This window comes from Cervus canadensis, chromosome 13 (assembly GCF_019320065.1).
Source record: "Cervus canadensis isolate Bull #8, Minnesota chromosome 13, ASM1932006v1, whole genome shotgun sequence".
Classification (NCBI taxonomy): domain Eukaryota; kingdom Metazoa; phylum Chordata; class Mammalia; order Artiodactyla; family Cervidae; genus Cervus; species Cervus canadensis.
Window position 1 is genome coordinate 619,153 of NC_057398.1, and position 20,896 is coordinate 640,048.

Sequence of the window (20,896 nt, forward strand, 5' to 3'; positions counted from 1 at the left end):
CCCAGCTGCCTTTAACCACAGGGAGGGCAAGGCCAGAGTGCCTTCGGAAAGTCCCCAGTCATACTCCCCTTGTCTGGCCTGGGGACTCTCCCACTCTGCTCCCCTAGTGACGTTTTCTGGGAGCTCACAACCTCTTTTCAGAATCCTGTCCCACCAAAGCCCGAGAGTGCCAGAGGAAGGTGAGGGGTGGCTCGGGTCCCAGCCAGGAAGAGCGGGACAGCACCGCGTGCCAGCCGCCGGCCTTCCCCCCGGCGCACCCCTGCCGCCCTCCGCAGCCCCGCAGCCCTTGGTCGGGCTGGGAATGTGGGTCTGTTTTGAGTCTGTGAGTCATTGTCCACCTGTCCTGAGCCTTTGGAGCCCAGGCGGCTGCCAGCCACTCCTCGGCATGCGGGGATGTGCATACCAGCTGGAAGAGGTGGTGGGCGCCCAGCTCCTGCTCTGTCCACTGCAGAGGCTGAGGGGGACCAGGAGGAGGTGTGGGCACCTGCTCCAGGAGGGGAGGGCATCCTCTCCGTGTCACCAGAGAGTAGGAGCTGGCCTGCAGTTGCTTTTCTGTTTACTGAAAGGGAAGTGTCCTTATGAGGCTCTGTGACCTCTTTGGCTAAATGACTCTAAGGTCACTTGTTCTGGAATGTCCCCCACCCCTGCACTCTCACCAAAGTGGCGCCCCCTGCACTGACCCCAACACCCAGCTCTTCCGCCAGCCTCCCCCGAAATAAAACCATTCCTGCTTCAGCGAGGCCTGGGCTGAAGGGCTCTGTGGACCCTCGGGAGGGGAGCTGGAGCCCCGGGGGGTGAGTCTCGAGGGGCCTGGCAGCCACGGAGAGGAGACCATGAGGGGCGGCCTCTCCCTGAGAGGAAGGCCTCTCCCCTCCCTGAAGTCTGGAGGCTTCACAGGGAATCCCGCCCTGAAGCCCTGAGCAGGGGCCAAGCACTGTCTGGGGCCAAGGTCCCTGGGAAGAGACTAGGGGGAGGGGCCAGGGGTTGGGGGAGGGACTAGGGGGAGGGGGCGGGAGCAGGGGGAGGGGACAGGGGGAGAGGTGGGGGAAGGGCCAGAAGCAGGGGGAGGGACTAGGGGTAGGGGAAGGGGGAGGGACTAGGGGGAGGGGCCGGGGGGAGGGGGAGGGGGCAGGGGCAGGGGCGGTCTGGGCATCCCCAGGGCACAGAACCAGGCCGGGGCCCTCAGGGCTGCGGGGCTCTGGTCTCTCGGAGGCCCGCCCCAGGCCCTCCAGGTGCCCCCTCTAGGTGCTCACAGGGTCAGGCCGCGCTCCTGGGCCCTCACGGCAGTTCTTACCAAGGCCTGGGCCTCCCCTCCGTCCAGTAGGCCTTTCCCAGCTCCCCCGTCTCGGATCGCGGCTGCCTGTGAAGCACCGTCTCCGTGAAGCACCGTCTCCGGCCCCAGGCCCGCCCCGCCCCGCCCCTGCACCCGGAGCGCCTCCGCCCCTCCTGCGGGCGTCTCTGATCAGTCTCCTCCGCAGCCTCCCCCGCCTCATCGATGGCAGAATCGGGGGCTTTCTCCTCACCCCTCCTGAGCCCTCGCCTGCAGTCCGGCTGCCTCGTGAGCTGCCATGGGAGTCTCCCTTGGGGGGGCCGAGCCAGCCTTGGGGTGAAGGTCCACCAGCTCCTCAGCTGCTGACCTGGGCCTAGGGACCAGCAGTAAAACCTTCGCACGGAGCCTCTGGAGAGGGGGAGCCGGGGGGCGCTGGGAGCCGGCTAGTCTCCTGACTCTCAGTCCTGCCGTCTTCTGGACGTAGTGGGTCAGAGAGGCGCGCTGAGGGCGGGTCCGGGGCTCCCCACGCTGTCGGGTAGCACCACTTCCCAGGCGCTGCCCTGATGAGAACCACAGACCTCAGGGCCCGCCGGCCAAGCCTTCCTGGGGGTTGCACCTGCTCTCAGTCGTGAGCCCACCCTGCTCGCCACCCATCCAGCTGGGCTGCGTACCCCACGAGGTGCCCATCTGCCTCCAGGCCTCGGCTTGAGCTGTCCTCAGGATCTGGTGCTTTTCCTTTCTGCCAGGCTTTGCCTCTCTACTGAATCAATGCAACACACTTCCTCCAGGAAGTCCTCCTAAATTTCCATCTGACTCTGAGTCTCTGAGTACACGGAGTACCAGAGCCAGGCACCCTCGGCTCTCGCAGGATGGCAGGACGGAGGCACTGGCCGGAGCAGAGCGGGGAGGACCCAGGTGGAGCTCTGCTGTCTTTGCTCTGCTGGCCTAGTGCCTGCTGGTCGCTGCTGGGGCGGAGGACAGTGTCTCCTGCTCAGCCTGGTGGGGGCAGGGCTGGGCCCAGACAGTAAATAGCCTTTGTCCACAGGTCTGTTTGGGAAGGGAGGGATGCTGAGTGGTGGACCGTGGGCCAGTCTGGAGAGCTTGGAGAAAGGCCTCCAGGCGAGCCCAGGCAAACGGGACCCTTATTGGTCCATCTCTCCCTGACGTGGCCTGACCGGCATCCTGGAGCTGACTGTCCCAGCCGTGCCAAGTCCGGGAGTCAGAGCTAGAAAGGCAGTGAGGTTCATGGGGCGTGGCCGGTGGTCACTCACCTCCCTGTTGTCAAGGTCTCACACATCTGACGACCCGGAGGCGCTCCTTTCAGCTGTGAGAGGATGTGTGAGTCCAGCCTCTTTCTCTGAAATCGCTGCTGTTTGCCTGTGTAAGCCAGCCCTACCTCTTTCGAGGTGGGAGTTGTCTGCACCTCCCAAGCCTTGGTTCTGTGAGCTGTGAACTGGGAGTGATCGGGTGACTGCCCTGAAGGTCCCTGAGATGCTCCGTGCTTGGCCAGGCGGTGCTGGGATGAGGGTTGTTGTCGGGCTCACCTGCGGTGTAGGCTTTGCGGCAGAACCCGGCGGGGACCTCTGGAGGGGCTGGGCACCTCTTTCCCTCCACAGCCCTCAGCACCCCTCAGCAGGCCGGTGAGCTGCCAGCTTCAGGACGTGGTCACAGTAGGACCGTCTGGGATCTGCAGGTCCGCTCAGACCCGAGTCTCAGAGCCGGGGCCCTGAATCCGTGCTCACCCGAAGTCCAGCTCCTCCTCTCTTCCATGTGGGGATGGAGTTTGACCGCTAGTTTCTTTTCTTTTTTTCTTTTGTTTTTTGTAAATTTATTTTCAAAGGGCAAAGCAGCCAAGGAATTTACATGAGTCCAACAGAATGTCACTGACCAGGTCAGCCGCGTGGCTAAGATGGGATCTCATGTCCAGACGCTCGCAGGACCGCCTGTCCTCTCGCAGTGGAGGGGAGGGCCGGGACCTTGTCCATGCACACCCCTCCCGCCTGCAGCCTCACCTGCGGCTTCCTGTGCTGTGTGCACACCTCACGTGTGCTTCCGCCGTGTCCGACTCTTTGCGGCCCCGTGGACTGTCCCGCCAGGCTCCTTTGTCCAAGGCTTTTCCAGGCAGGAATACTGGGAGTGAGTTCATTCCCTTCTCTAGGGGATCTTCCCAACCCAGGGATCAAACCCATGTCTTTTATGTCTTCTGCATTGGCAGACGGGTTCTTTATGCTAACACCACCTGGGAAATGGACATATTAACTTTCCACATCTGGACCAGGACTTTCAAACCCAAAGCCACCCTCCACGGCCACAGTCATCTTTACTTGGTCCAAACTAAGGTCCCCATGAAACAGGAATTTACTGGGAGCTTCACCAGGTCCATCTTGTCGTAGTTTCCAGACAAGATGCTCTTTGGCTCCGTTCACTGTGAGAGGAGGTGTTGCTGGGCCAGCAGCTCGGCCGTGAATCTACCTGGAGCCGAGAGCAAGGACCTGAAAGGAACACTGTGGTCAAACATGAGCTGCTTCGAAATAAATGCCGAAAGTGTTCGGGTTTTAGAGGATTCTAACTGTGGCTCTTAGGAGGATGGGATAGTAGTGTCACCATCCTGTTCGCATGCACAGTTAAGTGGAATACCAGTACAGTTGAGTCTTGCTGGTAGTTATGGAGTCGTCGGGTCACAGGGCTGCTGGTCTCGGCTGCTGGCAACTGGCTTCTGAGATGAGCGGGAGCGTTGCAATGCCTGGGACCCCTTTTGGCTGGAAGAGCAGCAAAGCTCCATGAGGAGAAGCACCCTATCTGGGCTGAGACAGGAGAATGAGAGGCGAATGGTGGGGAGGAAGGGACAGCCTTGCTGGGAGGGGAGGGGGCTGAGCAGAGGGAAGGCTGTGAACTGGGTGTGTTTGGTCACTCAATCCTGTCCGTCTCTTTGCGACCCCACGGACTATAGCCCACCAGGCTCCTCTGTTCATGGGAATTCCGGAAGCAAGAATACTGGAGTAGGTTGCCATACCCTCCTCCAGGGGATCTTCCTGACCCAGGAATCGAACCAGGGTCTCCCATACTACAGGCAGATCCTTCACCGTCTGAGCCACTAGGGAAGCCCAAGAATACTGGAGTGGATAGCCTATCCCTTCTCCAGGGGATCTTTCCAACCCAGGAATTGAACCAGGGTCTTGTGCATTGCAGGCAATTCTTTACCAGCTGAGCCACCAGCCCTGGGTGCTGGATTTGGAGAAGGCAGTCTTGGCTCAGCCTAGTGGGCAGCCTGGAGGAGGCCAGTCTGCAGGGAGGGCCGGCCCTTCCATGAGGCCAGGCAGAACAGAGCCTGGCCCACAGCAGTGACCCAGGGAGGGGCCCCAGAGAGTGCGGCTTCTCCATTCACCCCTGTCCTCCCCGCCCCACACCCGCCCCCTGTGTGCACTGCCCCAGCTGAGCACTCCAGAGCCTGCAGCTTAATTATATCCTGACGCACTTTGTTTTTAAAAAATATGTTTTTGTTCTGACTCATTGTAGAAAACTTAGAAAATACAGAGAATATGAATAAAACAGAAATCACCCACAATTCTACCACCCAGACACAGTGCTTATTAACATGCCTATGTATCTCTGAACTCTCATACTTTTAAACTCACCCTTCCTTTGTGATGTGTTGAATTGTGTTGGGGCCTGATTTATGGTTCCTTCAAGACTGTAGCACGGGTGTAATCATTTCAGCTTTAAGTACTTTAAAAACTTGAGATATAATTCATACAGCGTGAGAGTCACTCTTTAAAAGTAGAGACCTGAGTGGCTTGTTGTGTTTTTTTTTAGAGTGTCTACAAACTTGTGCAGCCACTAACACCTCTGATTTCAGCGCATTCTCGCTCCCATTCCCTGCAGCACACAGCCCCCGAGGGCATTAATCTACATTCTCTCTGTGTTTGCCTGTTGTGGACATTTCACATAAATGAAATCATACAAAATGGAGCTTTTTGTGTTTGGTGTCTTTCACTTTGCATGTTGTCAATGTTCACCCATGTGGGTATTCATTAGTCTGTCAGTTCAGTTCAGTTCAGTCACTCAGTCATGTCTGACTCTGTGACCCTGTGGACTGCAGCACGCCAGGCTTCCCTGTCCATCACCAACTCCCCGAGCTTGCTCAACTCGATGGACACATCAAGTCAGTGATGCCTTCCAACCATCTCATTCTCTGTCACCCCATTCTCCTCCTGCCTTCAATCTTTCCCAGCATCAGGGTCTTTTCCAAGAGTCAGTTCCTCGCATCAGGTGGCCAAAGTATTGGAGTTTCAGCTTAAGCATCAGTCCTTCCAATGAACACCCAGGGCTGATCTCCTTCAGGATGGACTGGTTGGATCTCCTTGCAGTCCAAGGACTCTCAAGAGTCTTCAACACCACAGTTCAAAAGCATCAATTCTTCGACACTCAGCTTTCTTTATGGTCCAGCTTTCACATCCATACATGACCACTGGAAAAACCATAGCTTTGACCAAATGGACCTTTGTCAGCAAAGTGATGTCTCTGTTTTTTAAAATGCTGTCTAGGCTGGTCGTAGCTTTTCTGTCAGTGCTTCTTTCCTTTTTTAACACAAGTCTTCATTTATTTGGCTGCAGTAGGTTTTACTTGCTGCAGTTGGGATCCCAGGACTTCACTCCTCTTGGTGGTGAATGATATTCCAGTGTGGGGTTAGCCCAGGTCTGTCTGCCTGTTACCAGCTGGTAGACATTGGGTTGTTTTCGGTTTTTGGTTATTGTGAATAACACTGGTGTGAACACTCGCACAGATGCATATTCGGTTCTCCCGGGTGCACGGCCAGGCGTGAGGTTGCCGGGTCTCGTGGTGACTGTGTGGACAGCTGTGGGCAGACCTGCTAAACTGTCTCCCGAGACGGGCGCAGAGCCTTCCGTCCCCAGCAGCCTCTCGGTCCGTTCCCACACTCGTCGTTGTCTTTGATGGCAGTTCCCTCCTGGGTGTGAAGTGGCATCTTGTGGTCTTGATTTACACGCCCTGGCGACAAATGGAATTGAGCCTCTTCTTCTGTGCTTACTGTTTGCCTTGTTTGGAGAAATCTCTATTCAGAGACTTTGACCATTTTACTTGTTACCGTCCTTTGAAGAACAAAAGTTTTTAATTTTGATGAAGTCCAATTTTTCTGTGTTTTGTTTTTTGTACTTTTGGCGTTTTATTTAAGAAACTATTGCCTAACCCAAGGTCAGGAAGATTTATGTTTTCCTCTAATAGTTTTATAGTTTTGAGTTTTTGATCTATTTTAAGTCCATTTTTGTATGTGGTGTGAGGTAGAGGATCCATTTCATTCTTTTTCTCGCCGATGGCGAGTTCTTTCAACAAACTGTTTCATCACACCAAAGGCTGTTCCTTCCCCTGCTGAATTGTCTTCAGTCCAGTTCAGTTACTCAGCCATGTCCGACTCTCTGTGACTCCATGGGCTGCAGCAGAGCGTCCTGTTGACAATCAGTTGACCACAAGTGTGTGAATGCATGGGCTTCCCAGGTGGCACAAGTGGTAAGAATCCACTTGCCCGTTCAGGAGACAGAAGAGACACAGCTTCGATCCCTGGGTGGGGAAGATCCCCTGGAGAAGGAGATGGCAACCCACTCCAGTATTCTTGCTTGGAGAATTCCATGGACAGAGGAGCCTGGTGGGCTACAGTCCATGGGGTCGCACAGTCAGACATGACTGAAGTGACTTAGCACGCAGCACACACGTGTGAGTGTGCTCCTGGATTCTCAGTTCTATTCATTTGACCTGTGTGTCTATTCTTACGCCAAGACCATCCAGTCTTGACTGTAGTTTTGTAGTAAGTTTTGAAATCAGAAAATGTGAGTCCTCCAACTTTGTTCCTCTTTTTCACAATTCTTTTGACTGTTCTTGCTCCCTTGCATTTCCATATGCATCTTTATGATCTGTGTCAATTTCTGCAAAAAAAAAGAGAGAGGACACTGGGAGTTTTGATATGGTCCTGTTGAATCTACGGGTCAGTTTGCGGAGTGTTGCCATCTTAAAAATCTATGGATATGAGATGTCTTTCCATCTATTTAGATAGTCTTTAATTTCTTCCAACAGTGCTTTATGGTTTTCAAAGTATAGACTTTGTACTTTTTGTTGAATTTATTCCTAAATATTTGTGTTGATGTTATTATAAATTGAATTGTTTTCTTTTTATTGAGATACACAGTGCTGTATTAGTTTCTGGTTTACAACAAAGTTATACATGTATGTGCATATATATATATACATATATATACTTCTCATAATAGATTATTATAAGATACTGAATATAGTTCCCTGTGCTATAAAGCAAGTCTCCCGCTTTATACGTATGTCTATGTTTCATAGAGAGCAGTGTGCATACATTGATCCCAAACTCCGGATTTTATAAGTTTCTTTTCTGTGTCTGTGAGTCTGTTTCTGTTTTGTACGTAAGTTCATTTGTTTCATATTTTAGATCCCACGAATAAGTGATCTCATGTATTTGTCTTTCTCTGTCTGACTTACCTCACTCAGTGTGATGATCTCTAGGTCCATCCATGTTGTTGCTGACGATGTTACTTCATTCTTGGAAAGGCTGAGTCGCATTCCATTGTGTACATATACCACATCTTCTTTGTCATTTGTCGTTGGACATTTAGGTTGCTTCTGTGTCTTGGCTGTTGTAACCAGTGCTGCAGTGAACACCGGGGTGCATGTGTCTTTTTGAATGAGTTTTGTCTGGATATATGCCCAGGAGTGGGATTGCAGGGTCACGTGATAGCTCGAATTTTAGTTTTCTGAGGAATCTCCATACTGTTTTCCGAAGTGGCAGCAACAATTTACATTCCCACCAACAGTGTAAGAGGGTTTCCTTTTCTCCACACCCTCTCCTGCATTTATTATTTGTAGACTTTTTGATGATGGCCATTCAGACTGGTGTGAGGTGAAATCTTGTTGCAGTTTTGATGTGCATTTCTCTAATTAGCAGTGCTGAGCATCTTTTCATGTCCTGTTCGCTGTCTGTGTCTGTTCTTTGGAGAAATCTCTGCCCACTTTATGTTTGGGTTGTTTGCTTTTTTTTGTTATGGAGTTGTATGACCTGTTTGTTTATTTTGGAAATTAAATACTTGTCAGTAACATTATTTGCAAATAGTTTCTCCTAGCCTGTAAGCTGTCTTTTTGTTTTATTTATGATTTCCTTTGCTGTGCAAGTGCTTGTGGATTTGGTTAGACCCTATTTGTTTATTTTTGCTTTTATTTCTGTTGCCTTGGGAGACGGCCTAAGAAAACGCTGGCCTGATGGACGTCAGGGGATTCTTTGCCTGTTCTCCTCTAGGAGTTTTATGGTGTCATGTCTTGTATTTAAGTCTTTAAGTCATTTTGAGTTTATTTTTGTGTATGGTGTGAGGGTGTGTTCTGACTTCATTGATTTACATGTTCTGTCCAGCTTTTGCAACAGTACTCACTGAAGGTGAATTGTTTCCTTAATTTCACTTTTGGATTGTTCATTGCAAGTGTGTAGAAGTACAGTTGGTTTTTGTGTATTGATCTTGTATCTTGCAATTTTGCTGCACTTATTTATAAGCTCCACTAGTTTTTTAATTAGGTATTTTAACGTTTGGGGTTTGTTTATTTGGTATTTTAATGTTTGACAGGGAAAGTTCGAGTCCATGTTTCTGTTATGTTTTGCTTGTCTGTTTATTTTATAATATGGATGTGAAAGTGTTAGTTGCTCAGCTGTGTCTGACTCTCTGTGACCCCACGCACTACAACCTGCCAGGCTTCTCTTTCCAGGGCAAGAATGGTTCTTTCCATTCTCCAGGCAAGAATGGTGGAGTGGGTAGCCATTCCCTTCTCCCGAGGAGTCTTCCTGATCCAGCGGTCAAACCCGGGTCTCCTGCACTGCAGGAAGATTCTTTACTGTCTAAAGCCACCAGGGAAGCCATTATAACATGGACTTCAGTTTTAATTTGTGAAGATACACCTAACCCCAGCCCCCCAAACCCCATTCAGTCTGTTTTCTGATCCCTTACGTATTTGAGAATGTTTTTGTGGACTTCACATATACTTGTCAAATTATCTGAAAATAAAATTCAGGGATCATTTTTTCTTAGGATGCTGTCAATGTAGCTCTATTTTTCTCTGGCATGTGGTTGCCAGGAAATTCAGAGATGGCAACTCATTGTTTTGTTCCTTAGAGAAGAGCATGCGTCTTCTTTATGAACGCATACAAGGGTTTCTCCATTTATAGAGTTTAGCCAGAATGTGCTCAGGTGTGAATCACTTTTCCTTCGGTTTGTCTGAAACCCAGTAGACATTTGTAAAGCACACGTTTTACAGCTTCAAGAGACATCAGAGTTATAGCTGTTGGCTTCTGCTCCACTCATTTCGACTCGCCCCTCGCAGCTTCCCTGCCCACCCAGCTCCGCTTGCTTCTTGATTTGTCTTTGAAATCCACCTGTATTTCTGGCATTCTGCGCGGCTGCCGCTCTGCGTCTGCCTTTTCGCGCCGTGCGTGTCTGCTCCTGTCCCACCGGCCTCATCGTTCCTCATGCCTTACTGAGGATGCTGAGGAGCCACCTGCTGCTTATTATTCTCCTTCATGTTCATGTTCTTTAGAATTAAAAACAGTTGTTGCTTTAACGTTTTTCCTTCTCTTTTTAAAGATATTTAAACGTGTAACATGAAATTTACCGCCTTTGTGTAGTCAGGTGTGCGTGAGTGGCATGAAGCGCTTCACATCCCTGGGTCAGCGTCCCCACCGTCCGTCCCAGGCCTCCTTCCATCCTGCAGAACTGAAACTCCGCAGCCGCTGAGCCCTCGCTAACCCGGACCCCAGCCCCGCCCCGACCCTTCCCCTTCCTCTCTGTGAGTTTGCCTCTAGGGAGCGCACGTAAACGGAATCACACAGTTTGTCTTCTGTGTCTGGCTTATTTCGCTCGGCAGCCTGTGCTCGAGGTTCATGCGCGTGGAAGCCGGGGCTGAGTTTCCGTCCTTTCGGGGGCTGAGTCGCCGTCTGCCGTGTGTTCGCGGTGGTCCGCTGGGCACATCCGGGTTGCTCCCGCCGTCTGTGATTGGTGGTTTTCCTCGCGGCAGGAGGCGTGTCAGATTCTGGTCAGGGTCTGAGTTTTCATCTTCTGTATCTTCATCAGTGTTTTAGTGGGAAGGTGGTTACATTTTCCTCTGTTTTAGCTGAACGTGCTTGACTATTTGACCTGTTTCTGGGGCCAGAGGAGAGGCTTCAGCGTGAGTGGGGCAGGCGCTCAGGGGTCGGCCCGAGGCCCGGGAAGACGCCGCGTGTCGGGGACCGGCCTCGTGGGGAGGGTCCGCGGCGCCTGAGGGACAGCAGGGGCGGCCCCACCCTGGACAGGGGGCAGAGGTGAGTGTCCCGCGGGCGCAGGGGGCGCGGGGAGAGACGCGTTTCCCCGGAGTGGAGGACGGGGCCCTCCTGAGAAGCGAGCCGAGAGTCACTCCGGGGAGGCGCTCTTGAAGCCCGCGCCTCAGGGTCCGGAGAGGCGGCGGTGATGTCAGAGGTTCCAGGCACACAGGCAGCGCGCAGGGCCCTGAGGCCGGCCCAGCGGCCTGCGTCACAGGGACCCAGGAAAGGGTGCCGCGGGGGGCGGGACACAGGGGGCGATGGAGGCCTGAGCAGGGCGAAGACCAGCCTGCACGTGCGGGGTCTCGAGTCTGCGTGAGCGGACAGACGGATGGACGGACGTGGACGGGCCAATAGAGGGGTCGGTGGGGGTCGGGAAGTGGGGCTGGGAGGAGCCGGTGCACACCACGCAGCTGCGCCCCGACAGCTCTCACCGTGGCCTGCGGGAGTCGGGGGCCTCGGACGAGGGCGGACTGGATCCTGCGTCAGGGCCGCAGAGCCGATGGCCTCCTCCGTGCCCCCGTGGCACCTTCTGCTCGGTCCCTGCCACACAGTCTGCCGGGCTGGCCTCCGGACACGGCGTGTTGCTCTCGGTCCGTGAACCTCTGACGTCACTGCCCCCTCCCGGGGGGCGGGGTTTAGGAGACCCCGGGGGCCCCTTCCTCCACCGGCCCCAGCACCCTTGCCGAGGGCGAGCACCCATGTCGCAAATGGCTGCAGGACCGGCTAAGGGCTGTCTGAAAGCCAGCCCGCTCTCTGGGTCTGGGACGTTTGCCTTCCATGGTCCCCACCCCGGATTCTGGGATTGTCACCCACAAAGCTGGCCTTCTGCCCGGATCTGTAGGTCTGTGTCTTCAGGAAAAGCTGATAGCGGGCTCCTCCCACTTCCGACTGGGGGGTGGGTAATCATCTTTATACACTGCTGCCGATTAAACACACGAAATGGCCCGGAGGTGTGCTCAGGTGTCCCCTTTGATGTACACAAAGGAAGTGCTCTCGATCCTGGGCTCCTGGCCCATCCGTCACTCTCGAGGTGGAGGGCAGGGTAGCGGGGCCTTCGCAGAGCCTGGAGGGCAGGTGGGGATTGGCTTCATCTTAATAGTCTCGCTTTGATCTGCCGGGAGGTTGGCGGCAGGGGAAGGATCTTACTAGGTGGCATAAATCAGAACTGACGAAACCACTTTCCTCCGACAGACGCAGACCCTCCTGTGTAGGGCGAGGCGGCGAGTGGTGTCCCCACACCCCCCCCCGTTGGGTGTCCCCACACCCCCTCTGTTGGGTGGTGACCCCACACTCCTGTTGGGTGTCCCCACACCCCCTCTGTTGGGTGGGGACACAGAGATGGAATAAGAATTCCTTTCTTGCACCCCCCCACTCCCACCCACCCCTGCGGCAGAGCGCGACTCTTGAGTTTGAGGGCCTAGCCATCAGTGTCCACTCTGCCCACCATGCTCTCCGTCACCTCGGGGCACTTCCCCTTGGGGTGCTGGTCTCAACCCGCTGGACTCAGCATTGCACACCGTGGGAGACCAGGCAAGGGGACCCCAGCTCTTCCTGAGACCTTGTCTGTGGCTGCTCCCCAAGGGACCAGGGCGGGAGGAAAGGGACCCCAGGTCCCAGGCCAACCACCTTCTCCGGCTCTGCCCTCTCTGCACTCTTGACCCTGACTGTCTCTGACCCCTCTCCTCCGGGGTTACAGGGTCCCTCTCAGCTCTCACTCCATGAAGGTCTCTTCACGGCAAGCCATCCTATGAACAGTGCTGGACGCACCCCAAACCCCACCAAACCAAACCAAAGCCACGCAGATTGAAGGCCCCCTCGACAAGTTTCAGGGAGAGCACACACTGGTGCCCCAGCGGTCCTCCCATTAATCAGAGGAAAGCATGGTAATGGTCCAAGGCCCAGAGCTGACCTGGGCCTTTCTTCGACACGCTAGACATCTTCCCTGGGGCTCCATCCTTTTGGCCAAAGCTCCCTGCGTTCCAAGCCTGTGTCCCCGTCCCGGAAGTTTCTCTCAGAAAGCTGTCTTCTCCGTTAATCTAAAGGCTGCAAAGTAGTGTATAGCTGGGTTTCTAAAATCACCACAGGCAGCTCCCATACCTGCCGCCTTCCAGGCGGCGCAGTGGTAAGAATCCACTTGCCAGTGCAGGAGACATGGGTTCAATCCCTGGGTCGGGAAGACCCCCTGGGGAAGGCAATGGCACCCCACTCCAGTACTCTTGCCTGGAGAATCCCATGGACGGAGGAGCCTGGTGGGCCGCAGTCCGTGGGGTCGCAGAGTTGGACACGACTGAACGACTGAGCATGCACAGCTTCCATGCTCTGAGAAAGGAATCCTGCCCCAACCGTCAGATTTGAGTCGCCCTGAAACACGTGTGGGCCGTGGCGGGGGCTTGGCTGCCCAGAGAGTCCGCAGGAGGCTGCACGTGTGCGCAGCAGGGCCTGTCCTGGGTCAGAGGGCACAGCCAGGAGCCGTGTCCCCGGAAGGCCTGGCCTCCCCTCCCGGCCCACCCCGGGCCCGAGGGCTCTCCTCTGCATCCTCCTGCCCCTCGAGCCCTGTGCTCCCAGGAAGCCTGTGCGGCTTCCCTCCCCAGTGAGCTCACACCCTCTGTGCTGTGTGGACACAGCCTCGCACGCACACACCACGTCACCACCTGCCGTTTCTGTCTTCACCTTCGTGCCTCGAGGCGGGGAGCCCCTCGGGACGGGCACTGGTGTGTCCTGCACGAACCTGGCGGGGTTCTTAGGGCACGTCTGTCAGTCCAGGTGAACTCCCTGTAGAGACAGGTCCGCAGGCACAGAGGCCTCCGTCCGGCTGGTGGGGGGCCCCGGGGGCTGGGGGAAGTAGCTTCTGCCGCGCCTTCTCGGGCCCAGAGCCGTCCGGCCGCCCCCGGAGGAGGAGCTGGGCCTGGGAGCCCTTCGCCGCCTCGCCCTTGGTGCTGGCTCAGAGGGCACCCCGGGAACAGTCTGGGGTCCCCTCCCCTAGACTCGAGGCTCAGTGGCTACTCCCAGGCAGACGTGCAGCCAGTGTGTGCGCGTGCAGTGTGTGTGTTGTGTGTGTGTGCCGTGTGTGTGTGCTGTGTGTTTGTGTCCCGTGTGTGTGTGTGCCATGTGTGAGTGTGTGCGCGTGCGCATGCAGTGTGTGTGCAATGTGTGTGTGTGCGTGCAGTGTGTGTTCCGTGTGTGTGTGCGTGCCGTGTGTGTGCAGTGTGTGTGTTTGCATGTGTGTGTGTGCAGTGTGTGTGTATTTGCATGTGTGTGTGTTGTGTGTGTGTGCACTGTGTGTGTGTGCGTGCAGTGTGTGGGTGTGGCGTGTGCGTGTGTGCCGTGTGTGTGTGTGGTGTGTGTTTGTGTCCTGTGTGTGTGCGTGCCGTGTGTGTGCAGTGTGTGTGCGTGCAGTGTGTGTGTGGTGTGTGTTTGTGTCCCGTGTGTGTGTGTGTGCCGTGTGTGTGTGTGCAGTGTGTGTGCGTGCAGTGTGTGTGTGTGTGTGCCGTGTGTGTAGTGTGTGTGTGTTTGCATGTGTGTGTGGGGGGGGGTATGGGGGGCCCTGCTGGGAGCCTCAGGAAGCGCTTGCTGTTCCTCGGTTCCCCGCCCCCGTCCCCTGACCACCCTCCGCCCCTCAGGAGCCTTCTCTTCAGGGGCCCTTGGCTTCTGTGCCGGGGCCCCACCTCCTGCCTTCACCCCGCCCCTCCCAAGTCGCCGGGGACCCACCGCCTCACCCCCAGGCCCTGCTCTCGCCCCCCAGACTTAGACCAGGCGCCTGACCCCCTTCCTGCCTCAGGCTTGCTCCTCCCGCCCTCCTCCAGCACTGCCCCTCAGGAGACCCCTGCCCTGGGAACCAGCTCAGATGTCATCTCCTCCGTGAGGCCTTCCTAGGTTTCCCGTGGGCAGAGGGCAGGCCCCAGCTGCAGAGCGTTTCCCACACACTTGATTAAGTCCCAACCGTGGGTTTGGATCCACAGACTGCTGCAGGCGAGGAGGCAGACACAGTCCTTCTCCAGGGGTCTGGGTGGGCACTCAGTAGGAGGGGTGTGTGAAAGGCTGGCCTGCCTGGCGATGGCCGAGGTCTTGTGTTGCGGATTAAAGGACAGACAGTCCAGGAGCTTCTCCAGGGACGGGCTGTGCCCTGAGCCCAGGGTGGCCCGGCACTCAGAGCCTGAGAGCGCTTAGTGGGTTCAGTCGGGGCACCAGGCTGTTTAATCCAGCCTGACCGAGCTGAGGACTAAGGGACGATGCTCAGTGACTGAACAGAGATGAGGGGCCTTTGGGGGGCCTGGTGCTTAGTGGGGGCACGCCAGTGGCTTTGTGGGAGCCCAGTGAGAGCAGAGAGGCCTTCGGGGGGCAGGCTGCGGTCTCCCAGGGCATGGGGAGGGGGTCAGTGTGTGCAGGGGCACCTCGGCATGAGCTGGCCATGTCTGCTTGGTCCCAGGTGGGCCAGCCCTCCTCCCAAGCCTGCCCTGCCTGGAGCCGCATGCCCTCCTCCCAAGCCTGATCCCCCGGGAGCCGCACACCCTCCTGCAGAGGCTGGTGCTGCCAGCGGTGCTGACAAGGGCGGCCCGGGCATGTCCTCGCCGCCCGGCCGGTGCCAGCCTGTCCCCAAGCCCCCACCTTCCCTGTGGCCGCCCCCCAGCCCCCGCCGCTCCCGACACCGCCTCAGGCACAGGGTCGCTGCTCCAAAGCGGCTGCTTTCTTTCCCCACCGTGAGGACCTCCCCAGCGCCTCCCTGCCCTGCCCTCTCTTCCTTGGCGAGGCCTGTGTAGGCCCCACGGGCCGTGGGTGCGGGGCTGGGCCCGGGGGCCTCCAGCGAAGAGGCTGCCCTTCGTCTGGCCACAGGCGCGGGGTCAGCAGTCCGGTGCCCGGGAAGGGTCTCTGTGCTCAGGGCCTCCCCCGCCCCTGAGTCAGGACAGCCGCAGGGTGGAGGAATCTGGGCTTGGAGCAGGAAGCTCGTGGGTGTCCCACTGGTGGCTCCCTGCCCGCCCGCCTTCTGTGTGTGGGGCTGGAGGGCTGCGTGTGGGGAGGAGGCGGCTGCCTGCCGGGGCTGCTCCGTGGGAGCGGCGGGGCAGGCCCGGGAAGGGCCCCGCCAGGCTGGCTGGGCCGGGGCGCTGCTCAGGGCGCAGGGCAGCCCCGGGGGAGCCCTGGGAGCACCGGCTGGAGGAGGGGCTGGAGGAGGAGCAGGCTGCTCTCAGGGCCGCCGGCTTCAGCCAGTGCCCGCTCCTGTCCTGCGGCCTGCGTCCTCTCCTCCGCGTGCCTGACTCGCAGCGGGAGAGGCCCTGCGCCCTGGAGCAGCGTGGACTGGGGCCTGCCCTGCTGCCCTCCGCCCTCCGCCCTCCCTGGGTCCTGCCAGCCCGTGCTCACAGCTTGGGGAGCAGGCAGCGGGCCGCAGCCTTTTGAACGGCTCCCCGGTGACCGGCATGCGAGCCGGTGGCCCACTAGGAGCCTGATCTGCCCTCTGTCCTTGTCTTTGACAGATCTGGTAGGATATAGGGAGGCTCAGAGGAGGAAATTCCAGAGGGTCTGTGCGGTCAGTCTGGGGCTCTGTGGGCCGCAAGGACTCTGGTTCCCAGGGGGCTGTGGCCCCTGGCTCAGGGAGCCGGGCTGTGGAGACGCGCTGAGTGTGAGTCCAGCCCCACCACTCACCTGCTTTGGGCGGCTCCCTCTCCTCCTCTGGGCTCCGGGCCCCTTGGGCACGGGAAGCGGGGCTGGCGGCTCCTTCAGCTCCGAGGGAGCAGGACCCGAGTCTGCACCTGCTCTTCTGGGGGCTGTGGGTGAGTCAGGTCGAGGACGGCCACCTGGAGCCTGGCCCTCAACTTCCTCGGCTGCCCCTGGCTCCTGGCCAGGGTCTCCTTGAAGACGGTTTTTTCCCCACGGCCAAAACCACCTGGAGGACCTGCAGTTGCCAGGGGCCTGGCCCCTCTCTGGGGTCCCTCGCTCCTCCCTGGGGTCCCCGCTCCCCCCCGGTGTCCCCGGCCCCTCTGGATGTCCTCCTTGTTAGAAGGAAGGGGTGCTGGGGGTAGCCTCTGAGCTGTGCAATGTGTGTGAAGTGAAGTGAGAGTTGCTCAGTTGTGTCCGACTCTTTGCCACCCCGTGGACTATACAGTCCATGGGATTCTCCAGGGCAAAATACTGGAGGGGGTAGCCTTTCCCTTCTCCAGGGGATCTTCCCAACCCAGGGATTGAACTCAGGTCTCCTGCATTGGGGGCAGATTCTTTACCAGCTGAGCCACAAGGGAAGCCCAAGAGTACTGGAGTGGGTAGCGGTCAAACTAGCCGGCCGAGGAGACCCGCCCAGAGGTGGAGTGAGGGATGTGTGCCTGGGTGTGTCTGCTCACAGGACCCCGGGGAGACCTGCCACGTAGAGTGCAGACACTGTGTGGGACTTACGTACTCTAAGAAGTTATTCCCGCTGACTGGGCCCAGGACAAGGGCTTGTAAGTGGGAGCAGTGACATCTCGGGGTCCTGGTTGTCACAGAGGGGGCGCGTCTCCACCTGGGGGGCCCAGATGCCCTTGAGAGGCAGAGCCTGAGAGCCAGGCTCCAGCCGCACTCGGCCACCCCTGTCCTGCAGCTGCTGGACCTTTGGATTTGAGCTGAGCCGTCTGAGGTCTGCGCCCACTTCTGGCCCACGCTGGCCCTGTGTCCTGGCTGCAGCCCTCGCCCGCAACAGCCCGCCCCTCTGTCCCAGCCGATGTCCCACCTTTCTTTAAGGCCCTTGGTATGGGCTGTGATCTGGGGGGACTCGGGGGTCTGCTCCCTGCCCAGTCTCTGGGAAAGCTGGGACTGAGGTGCTGCCCCCCAGGGTCTCCCCAGGGTGTGAGGGGCCTCTGTCGGGGTCTCTGTGGGTGGAGTGAGGTGGGGGAGAGCCTCCACAGCGTGGAGCGAGCATCTGAGTGAGTCGCAGGTGTGCACACACACCTAGCGGCAAGGTGTGCCCAGGTCCCCAGGCCGGGGGGCAGCTCCCCTGCTGGCCGTGAGCCGCGCGGCCTGGAGGTGTGGGGACCCAGCCTGGAGGTGTGGGGACGCGGCCTGGAGGTGTGGGGACCCGGCCTGGAGGTGTGGGAACCCGGCCTGGAGGTGTGGGGACTCGGCCTGGAGGTGTGGGGGATCGGCCTGGGCTGTGGGGGACTCGGCCTGGAGCTGTGGGGACTCGGCCTGGAGGAGTGGGGGACTGGGACCGTGGAGGTGTGGGGACTCAGCCTGGAGCTGTGGGCCTCGGCCTGGAGGAGTGGGGACTCGGCCTGGACGTGTGGGGACTGGCCTGGAGGTGTGGGACCTCGGCCTGGAGGTGTGGGGACGCGGCCTGGAGGTGTGGGGACTCACAGCCTGGAGGTGTGGGGGACTCAGCCTGGAGGTGTGGGGGACTCGGCCTGGAGGTGTGGGGGACTCGGCCTGGAGGTGTGGGGACGCGGCCTGGAGGTGTGGGGGACTCAGGCTGCAGGTGTGGGGACCCGGCCTGGAGGTGTGGGGACCCAGCCTGGACGTGTGGGGACGCGGCCTGGAGGTGTGGGGACTCGGCCTGGAGCTGTGGGGACTCGGCCTGGAGGTGTGGGTTCTCGGCCTGGAGGTGTGGGGACCCGGCCTGGAGGTGTGGGGACCCGGCCTGGAGGTGTGGGGGACTCGGCCTGGAGGTGTGGGGACTCGGCCTGGAGGTGTGGGTTCTCGGCCTGGAGGTGTGGGGACTCGGCCTGGAGGTGTGGGGGACTCAGCCTGGACGTGTGGGGACTCAGCCTGGATGTGTGGGGACCCTCCCTGGAGGTGTGGGGACCCTCCCTGGAGGTGGCCTGGAGCCCCAGGCCTGGGGTGACGGGTGAGCACTGGAGGAGGCGCCTGGCTCGCTGTTCAGGCTCCCCTCCCGTCGTCGGCGTCCCTCCCGCGGACCCGAGCGTCAGCAGACATTGCTGCGCTCAGCACTGGGTGGATGACCTGGGGCCACGCCGGAATTGAGGTGCTGAGTCACCGGTCTGGGACGGGGCCTCAGACTCTGCCTTTCCAACAAGCTCCCAGGCAGTGCTGAGCTGACGATCCACGGACCACCTGCCCGAGGAAGGTCTGAGGCATCCACTGACGCCCCGGAGGGGACGGCGGGGCGGACGCGTGGCCAGCGTCCTCCGTGGGGCAGCAGGCGCTGTGTGAGGAGGAGGCGTGGGGCGGGGTGAGGAGCCAGGGCCGAGGACGGGGAGGCTCAGGGGTGGGGAGCGTATGCTGCATGCCGGCGATGAGCACGGTGGTTGGAGGTGTGCCCTGGGGAGCCGCCCCCAGGCTGGCACCCCAGCTTCGCCGCTTACTGGACGTGTGACGGGGCAAGGTGCATAACGTCTCTGTACTTGGCTTTTCTCCTTTGGGAAACGTGAACCTCGCAAGTGAGGATTAGATGCCTGATGCGTACAACGCCCCGGGACTCAGTGAGGCGCCCTCAGTACCCTGGGCCCTGAACGCCGGCAGGGAGGAGGTGAGGCCACGTGGGGCCTGCTCCGCGAGGGTCTGTGGTGGACCCTGGGGTGGGGCGAGGCGAAGGGCCTGTCCGTGTGGGGCTGACCAAGGCGCCCGGCACTGCCGGGTGACGGTCCTGGGCCAGGGAGCCTGCAGAGCTGGCCCCTCGGAGGTGCACGGACATCCCAGGGCAGGGCAGCAGGGCCGCCGTCAGGAGGGGCCTCTGCGGGGACCGGACGCTGCAGTGGTCAAGCTCACCCTCGCACTCCCAGGACGCGCCCGCGCCCGCTTCTGGGTGAGGGGCTCGTGCAGAACGCCTGTCCCTTTGGTGGCATGTCCGCCTCTGGAATGGCCCCCCCACCCCCGGGATCCCGGCCACGGCCTTCTCGGCGTCCAGCCCTCCTGGCTTCCTGTTTGCCTGCCACAGTGTTGCCCTCGGGCCCCTGAGCCCCGGCCCCTCCGGCCTCACCGGCTGCCCCTGCTCTGTCTCCCACCGCCTCCCTCTGCCGTCCCCCTCACTAGCTAATTCGTCCTCGTTCGGCAGGCCACTGCGTGGCATCCCCTTCTCCTGGGGCCCTCCGCACATGTGCCTGACCATCACTCTGCTCTGGGACCGTCAGCCTGGCCTTCCCACTGACGCGGAGGGCGGGGGCTCATCCAGCCCTTTCCCACCCGCCTGTGCTGGAGACAGATTCCAGGCCCCCTGCAGGCCTTCTGAGCCAGGCCATCCTGGGCGGGGTCTTAGAATCTGCTTCCGCCTGTGGCCCCCAGGTCCGTAGCCACAGTGGGACCGCAGGGGCCCGGGGACGGTGAGCAGAGGGACAGGCCCTCACCGAGGGGCTTGTGGCCGTCGGGTCAGCTGAGAAGTGTGTGCAGGTCTCTCCCGCTGCAGGCTTCAGGGCCTGTCTTGGTCAGTTCAGGCTCCCATCCAAGGCCCCAGGATTGGCCTGTTCACACACAGCTCTGCTGGTGGGCCTGGGGTTTCCCCCGGGGATGGGGAGGGCACTGGTGATGCTGCTGGGCTGGGAGAAAGGCCCCCCACCGCCCAGCACTGCAGTCTTCCTTGGGGCCAGCGTGCAGGGCCTTCGGGGCTGTGTGGTTGGGGGCCAGGGTTCCCATGACACAGGTGCCACACGCCCGTGTGGAGGGCCAGGCCTCGGTGCAAAGCCCATCAAGACAGCGGAGTCCACAGGCAGATCCATGGCCGCTGGCCAGCTGGCCTCGACCCTGTGGGACCAGCTGCCCGGTGACCGGGCTTCAGCCCGAGCCCCAGGCCAGGAGGCACGGGGTAAAGGCCTGGGCGCAGTCCTGAGAAGCCGGGACGGCCTGTCTCCTTGTCCTGCTGAGCTGGCAGGGTCTTCCTGAACTCGCGTCCGAGGTCCTCCACCTCTCGGATGCTCTGCTGTGGGCAGACAGGCAGTCCTCACTCTCTCTGCCTGTTCAACATCCGGCAGCCCCCATAGGCAGCAGCCAAGCAGGGAGCCCCGTCTGACAGCTGGCCCTTGAGCTGGGGGCAGGGGTCCTGGGGGGCAGGGTCCTGGGAGGCAGGAGTCCCGGGGGCCAGGATCCCGGGGAACAAGGATTCTGGGGGGCAGGGGTCCCGGGGAGCCCCAGGAGCAGGGGTGCCAGGGAACAGGGGCCCTGGGGCCAGGTGCCAGGGACCGGCCTGCGGCTCTGGGAAGGCCTCTCCTTGGCCGCGTCCGCGGGTGGGGCTCTCCCCAGGTCGGTGGGAGACCATCGTTGCTTTCCGGCCCGGCCCCAGAACGGACGGGGCTGGGAGCCAGCGTCCTCAGAGTGGGGTAGCCGTGGGCATGAGGGGCACTGTGGTCCAG

The 20,896-nt window shown here is 59.3% G+C and overlaps 1 protein-coding gene across 10 annotated transcripts in view; it reads left to right on the forward strand.

Annotated features, from left to right (window-relative positions):
• Positions 1 to 20,896, forward strand: part of LGR6 (leucine rich repeat containing G protein-coupled receptor 6) — a 78,998-nt gene that overhangs the window by 27,097 nt on the left and 31,005 nt on the right. The window lies entirely within an intron of this gene.